Source organism: Canis aureus, chromosome X (assembly GCF_053574225.1).
Source record: "Canis aureus isolate CA01 chromosome X, VMU_Caureus_v.1.0, whole genome shotgun sequence".
Lineage (NCBI taxonomy): Eukaryota > Metazoa > Chordata > Mammalia > Carnivora > Canidae > Canis > Canis aureus.
In genome coordinates, this window is record NC_135649.1 from 109,714,533 (window position 1) to 109,722,351 (window position 7,819).

The window sequence follows — 7,819 nt, forward strand, 5'->3', positions numbered from 1 at the left end:
GGTTCCATAGTGTAGTGGTTATCACGTCTGCTTTACACGCAGAAGGTCCTGGGTTCGAGCCCCAGTGGAACCATAGGTCTAAGGCTTTTTCTTTCCACTTTCAATATTCTTTGAGTGTATGGGCAAGAAAATGAAAAGCAAGACAAAGGATTTTTCTTTCTCCTTTAAAAATAGTATTTGCTTTACTTTTCTATTGGGGGACATTTAAATTTTTTCTTTCTTTTTTTTTTTTTGGGGGGGCGTATTTTTTTTTTTTTTAAGATTTTATTTATTTATTCATGAGAGACACAGAGAGAGAGAGGCAGAGACACAGGCAGAGGGAGAAGCAGGCTCCATGCAGGGACCCTGATATGGGACTCAATCCCAGGACTCTGGGATCGGGACCTGAGTCCAAGGCAGATGCTTAACCACTGAGCAACCCAGGTGCCCCAGGAGGGCGTATTTTTTATGCGAGAAGCATGATGACAAATAACCCTCTCCTCCCATCAGCAACAGCAGAAGTGGGCGCCTGGTCGTGTCGTGGTCCCCAGGACGGCCCCCCCCCCCTCCGCCCCAGGCCCAGGCCCAGGCGGCCTGGAAAAACCCGGAGCTCCCGGGAAGCAAGACCACCTTGGCGGAGCCTTCCCCTGTGGCCAGCACAGACCTGCCCCTCAAAGCCTCCAACTGAAATAGGCAGGGCGAAAGCACTTGGCCTGCGGTTGAATTATTACACATTTATTATTATTATTATTAAAGGGTTAATTTTTCATTAAACTCTAAAATGCAGAGCGAGGGAAAATAGTCCTTTTCTTTTTAATACAGAGGTAGAGCTTGTTGAATAGACCTTCCTCTGTGTAATGACGAATCCATACACGGTAGAGAACAAATGTCAGGCTTGGAGACACCCAGTAAATACTGACTGAGCCTTCCTCTAGCTCCTTTTTGTCCCTCTTTATAGTTCATTACACTTTCTGGGGGGGCGGGGGTGGTCAGGGGGTCATTATCTTTTTATATTGGCCTTTTTCATCTTTGACAAGAAGAACGAAGGGAAGGTGGGCCCCTGGGGGTTGCGGTGCAACAGTGGTGGCCCGAAACCAAAAAGGGAAGGCGAAACCCGGTGTCCCTCTCCGCCTTTTTCCACATCGTTTGCCTCATACAATGTGTACACTTGCATCCTTTTCTAAATCAAGAGTATAGCACACGATTGTCCCTGTTATCACAATCGTTTCACTAACTTGTTTTATTTTTTTATCATCCTACCCATGTTTAAGTGTACGGTTCAGTAATGCTAAGCATATTCACATTGTTGTGAGAAAGGTCTCCAGAACTTTTTCATCTTGCAAAACTGAAACTCTATGCTCATTAAACAACTCCCCTTTTCGCCCACTTTATTATAATTGGCTGTATAATAATAACAACTAATTCCCTCTAGCACTGTTTTAAGTATATATGCAATCATCCCACTTGAACCTCAAACTGACTCTATGACTTAGGCATTATTATCATCATCTTATAGCTGAGAAAGTTCAAACACAGAGACCTCAAGCAGCTTGTCTAAGGCCACATAACAAGTGGTTGAGCTGAGATTTGCACCCAGTCTGGCCTGGGGATCAGTGCTCTTAACTCTACCTCCTGTGCTGAACCCCCTGACCTTGGCCATGTGGATCGTTTCCTATTTTTTGTTATAAATAACAAAGCAAGGGACGTCTTTGTGTGTAACTGTCTCCTTCTCCCAAACTGAGTATTTTCCTGAGTGAATAGGTCTGAACACGATGCCAAGTCGCTTTCTAAGAAGGGAATGCATGTCGCTTTCATAGAATTTGACGATGTTAGTGCTTATTTGGCAGGAAATCGCTCAAGGTCACCCCCGGGGAAGATGATAGCAAAGAAAGGATTAAGAGCTGGGTCTTCTGATTGTAGTTCCTCTTGCCCTCTACTGCTTCCCTTCAATTTAAAGCTAGTATAGGGTCGCCTGGGTGGCTCAGTGGGCCAAAGGACCAACTCTTGGTTCCTGCTCACGTCAGGATCTCAGGTGGTGGGCTTGAGCCCCTCACCTGGATCCCTGCTCATTGGGGAGTCTGCTTGGGAGTCTGTCCCTCCCCCTGCTAGCCCAGTCTCTCTCTCTCTCTCTCTCTCTCTCTCTCCCCCAAATAGACAAATCTTTTCTAAAAATAAAGAAAGCATGAAACCCAGTATCTTCCTTTGCTAAACCGACCTCAGTTGACATTAGATTCTTCTCTGAGATTTCCTCGTCGAGGCAGGTAACTATGTGGGTTAACTTCGTAGGGCTCAGCCAAAGCCCTAAGAACTAAATGGAATAAGATGCTTAATGAGGCCAGTGCTCAAGTTAAGCCCCTGCTCCTGGAGAAGCTCTCCACTTGGATAAGGTAGAGCTGCGGCCAAGGACAAGGGGAGAATGCCCCGCAAGATAGAAGGCTTCTTGTTTTTACTTCTCTTCGGCTACGAAGGTATGTGCTGGGCAACCATTAGCATTTATCAAATACTGAATAGTGCAACTGAATTCGTAATTTTGCTGATTCACAGAAATGCAACCTGAATAATTAAAATATCACTGTATCATTAATTAGCAAGGCATGCTAATTGGTCAAGATGCATTGTTAATGAACAACAGTTGTCTTTACGTGGTCGTGGTTCTCTTAGTTTCACCGCTGGCTTTCCGGTTCTCTGAGGAGCCTTCTAAAGTTCAAAGGATGCTTAAAATGGGACAGAGAGAAGGAAGGGTCTCAGAAACTGCAGAAAATAGCTATAGATTGCAACCACTAATAAGAAAGTGTGGTGTACCCTTGAAAACTTCTAGGAGTCAGAGTTAGAATGACTGTAGAATTTAATCTTCCAAACTAGGACACTATTGAGAGTGGAAGAGGATGCTATTAATAATTCTGCTGGACAACAGGTGTAAACCAGGACTGTCCCGGGCAAATCGGGACGTGAGGTCACTCCAGTTTAAATATGGATTAACATAACACGCCGACTACCATCGGACTCTAATAGAAAGCATAATCCAACTGAGAGTCAGGAATCTCCAAAGACTCTAGACACTCAATCATTTTTAAATTTCTAAATATGGCCCTGGCAGGAGTAATACGCTTAAATAAGGGGAAATTAAAAACAAATCTCTGAAATATCACCCAATTCAGCTTTTAAATTCTCTCTTAATTTGAACTGATAGTCCTTCATGCCTCTCTTGACTCTCAAGGACCTGTTAGCTCAGAATTCCTTTTTAGGTTCATTCTGAACATTAGAAATTAGTTGAGTGTCTTCTCCAGGGTGATCGTGTATTTAAGTGTGTCACAGGAAATAAGTAAGGAGGGCAGGAAGGTGGAGGCCTCTCCATTCTGCAAATGACCTGGTGGACGGACATGACACCACTCACACAAGTAGAGTCAGAAGCCCTGCTTTAAATCACGTTCCTCTCTGCCCTCTCATTAGACATTATTGGTAGAGTAGTGATTTCATGATCCCCCAACCTCATGACTTTTGGTATTTCGTCACCTTTCTCGGTATTTGGAAAGATCTGTATGACTGTAATCCCAAGGTCATTTTGCAAACCCAAATACATCCCTAAGTAGGGATCATTGAGACCAGCTGTCTGGTTTTGTCCTCACTGCAAGTAAGAGTCAGCGGCTTGGCCCAGTAACTCTCAATACTTTAAGGTGCTTTGGGTGTTTTGTTGTTTTTCCTTTACTCCTTGCCCTTTCCTCAGCAAGAAAATCTAAACAGAGCCTTTCAAGGCTTAGAGTCCAATACTTCTGGTTCTCTGCTATCCATAGGCCTCATCCTCAGATTTCTCTTCTGTGTGATCGGCATTGAGATTCATCCATCCACCCATCCGTGCATCCATCCTTCCGCTCATTTTTGGTCGGTTTGTTACAGACTCTGTCCCTTGGTTGCTGCTGTGGCCCAGGACCCATAAGAACTTGACACGCAGGACAAATCTTCGTTGCTTTCACAGTGCTGAGTCTAACTGTGCTCTGTGACCCTCAAATAGGAAGAAGCCCTTGAAAAGTTTACCAACCCATTTTTATATTAAACCTGCCCATTCGGGAGATATTTGTAATAAAAGACACGCTGTCAGGAGGCACAGAGCACAGCACTCTTTCCTGTTCTATTGCTTACCAATCTGTGTACATGTTTGAGGAGCTCCAGAAATTTCCACAAAGAACAGAAAATACCATCTGGCTAGGTAGACTGGAATATAGTCCACTGGGTGGTCCAGTGACCATTTTATGGTCAGTGTGGCTTGGTGACCTATGTGTGCTCTACCCTGAGCTAGAGGGATCCCTGCTTAAGCGACAGAGGGAAAAACAGGAATACAGGATGTGGTTGCTGCACTTCATCAGCTTCCCATCCAGATAGAGAATCAAGGCCAACGCACAGAGGGAAAATGTTTTCTATTGCACGACTGGGAACCTGAAGACAAAGGTTCTTTGTCTAATTTACTCTTCACTGTTTCTGTTCCACGGTGGCAGTAGCTCCTTATTACAGTGAAATAAGATAAATGGATTGACTCCACTCACGCGTCGGATGAAGATTCACTTGGGAATGCACAAATGGTCATTGTAAAGCACTATCTACGTCTGATAACGGAGGCAGGCTTCTATTTATCTTATATTGTGCATTTTGGATTCAATGCAAATGATGATTTTTTAAAAATCTACCTTAGTAAAATAAAGAGGTCCATTCCTTGGTCATATTTATTATATATATTTTAAAAAAACCCGAGCCTCATCTTACAGGTGTGTCTCCTTAGCAGGCGTGTCAACCATCAGAGACAGCAGATTTTTTTAAGCAGCTTATTGAGATATAATTTACATAGCATTAGATTCACCCATTTAAAGTGTGTGATTCAATGGTTTTTAGTATATTTATAGATTGTGGAGCACACAACCCAATTTTAGAACATTTTCATCACCCCCTCCCCTAAAGAGACCAGTAGACATTAAGCCCGTTTCCCCCTCTCCCCAGCCTCTGGCAACCACCCATCTACCTTCTGTCTCCATAAATTTGTCTATTCCGGACATTACATTTAAATGGAATCATACAACATATGGTCTTTTATCTTTCACTTAGCATATGTTTTTGAGATTCATCTGTGTTGAAGCATGTACAGATAACAGATTTACCCAGGAATATGCTTGTAGCCATAAATAGCAACATTTTCACACCAGGACAGTTTCCTTCTTTCTTCTTCTTTGAGAGGGACATCGTTGCAGCCTGCTTTCTTCCTGTGTCTTACTCTTGTTTTTCAAGGAAGCTACTTACTGACAGCTTTTGTCATTCATAATTTTATGCTTTCCTCCTCAGCTTCATCTGTTTCCATGGGAAGGAGAGCTCTGTATTTAGTGACATCCATCAAAAAGACTCAAAGGGTCTACCTTATGTGTGTCTAATGCCCACTCTTCCTCTTGAGCTTGCAAGGTACATTTTGACACACAGCAAAAGCCTGGACTTTTCTTGCTGTGGTAACAAGGGTTTCCCCATGGAGTGGCCCTTTGGACAAAAGGGCAGAATGGGCCCATGTTGCATAAACCTAAGATCGGCGAGTGGGAGGCATCTCGGACACTCTAGTGGAACCCTATAATGCGGGGAGAAATCTCAAAAACATTCCACGGAGGGAGAAAAATATGCAACCACACAATCAAAATCTTTTTTCTTCTTTTTTCCTTTAAAGGCTGACCTGTTTTCTCTCGCTCACTGCAACAATGTTATTTTCTGGTATTATAAGATGTTGTACTCAAACACGCTTTTGCTTTTGCTCGCCAGCTTTTTGGTGATTAAATGATTTCGGGGACTGTACAGCCATGTTGCTGCTCCTTGGTGACAGCTTTTCCTGTAAAATGCTTGTTGTTCCTTCTCTCTCTCTGCTCATTTCCATAAGGATCTGGTGCCTCAGATCCCCAGGCTGCCTATAGACGAACATTTTCTGGGGAGAGGAGCCTGGGAGGGAATAAACATCAGAAATCTGCCCAACCTCTGACTGAACACAGGCAGTGGTTCTGAAAGCCGGCCTTCCTCTCAGGACTCTTCCTCTCCACCGGGGCACAGTGGCAGAGCCCCCCCCACACACCCCTCTGCCCTTTTTGCCTTCTGCTTTGTTTCTGCAGATCTTCCACCTGCAGCCACAGGTGGGTGGGGGACAGGGAAAGGCCCGAAGTCCGCAGCAATTAGAGGGTCTCATTTGATCTCTGGGTTTGCTCAGTTGTGGCTGCATAAGCCCTCCTCAGTGACAGACACAGCCTCTGGGCCAAACTGATTTAGTAATTAAGGCCACACTGTCAGTGACCCACATGCTTCCCTTTGAATCCCCCCCCCCCCCAAAAAAGATCTTGGCACAATTGACATTTGTCCAATGGACAGGGCCTTTTTGCTTCTTGAAGATGGGATGGAGCCAACGGCCTCCTGGATTAACGACCCCCAAGTCAACTAACTAGATGCCAATTGCTCCTCTGCCGTTTTGGGGGGAGCAGCTGCAGGACTGTAGCTATGGGTTCACGTGTGCATCCACTGCAAGGAGCACAGGGCGACCCTCAGCCTGTCTGAGCTCCAGGACCTTCCAGCCAAGTGCCCACTCAACCTCAACACTCGCGTGTCCTATAGGCCTCAGGAACAGAACATCTTCACTCCATGCCTTGCCATCTCTGTTCCTCCTGGAACTTTCCCCTCTGCCAGTAAAGGGCAGCTCTATCCTCCCAGTCCCTCAGGCCTTGAACCTCTCTCTCACACCCATGTCATCTGTCAGCAAGTACCATTGGCTACCTTCCAAAGATGATCAGAATCCAGCTACGTCTCATCACCTCCACTGCCACCAGCTGGGCCAAGCCATACTGTCTCCCCTCTGGATGACTGCGCTCACCCCACTAGGCTCTCTGCTTCCAGCTTGCCCCAGGCAATCCAGTCTACACTCAGCAGCCAGAGGGAGCCTTCCAAGCCCTCACCTGACTTGTCCCTCCTCTCCTCGAACCCCTGCAAGGGCTTACTCAGGCTAAATGCCAAAGTCCTCATGTGCCCACAAGGCCCTGCACGGATGGTCTCCCATAGCCTGCACTTTATCCCTTCACCTCCTAAAACTCTTGTATTCACCAGCTCCAGCTGCAGAGTCTCCTTGCTCTGTCTAGAGCACACCAAGTACCCACCCAGTACCCACCCAGTACCACCCACTTCAGGGTCTTGACACTTGCTATTCCCTCTGCCCAGAATGCTTTGCTCACAGGTCTCCCACCTCTTTCAGGTCTTCGCTCCAACATCACCTTCTCACTGCAGGATATTTTATTCATTCATTCATTAACCCTCACCACCCCCAGCCTAGACTGCACATACCCTAAGAAGGCGGATCCCTTTCCTATTTAGTTAACTGCTATATCCCCAGTACCTAAAGCCGGGCCTGGAATACAGTACATACTCAATGAATATTACTTAAAGAATAAATACTTTGGGACCAGTCATCATCAGGTATCTTTTCTATCAACTTCTATAATTGTACAGGTGCTTAGATACACCGGTGCACAAGAAAGAGGTGGAACACAAAGGCCAGAGCGAGCAGTGAGTTGTGCATGGGGGCCAGAAAAAGTCCTCTGCACGGGGAAAGGGATAAGCAGGCAGAAAAATTGGAAGAAATTTTAAAGCCAAGAAACCATACAGACATGCATGGAGGCATGAAACAGCCTGGCACACCTGATGAATTGCAAGTAGTAGGGAGTGAGAAAGATCAGTTTGGAGAGGCAGGCGGGAGCTAGATCATGGTAACCCCTTGAGAGACACATTAGGATACCCATTTTAGGGATGAGGAAATGGAGAGACATGGCCATACAACTAATAAATG

The 7,819-nt window shown here is 45.5% G+C and overlaps 1 non-coding gene across 1 annotated transcript; it reads left to right on the forward strand.

Annotated features, from left to right (window-relative positions):
- Window positions 1-73, forward strand: TRNAV-UAC (transfer RNA valine (anticodon UAC)). Its single transcript has one exon. It is a non-coding gene; the product is annotated as a tRNA-Val (tRNA).
- The last annotated feature ends 7,746 nt before the right edge of the window (window positions 74-7,819 follow it).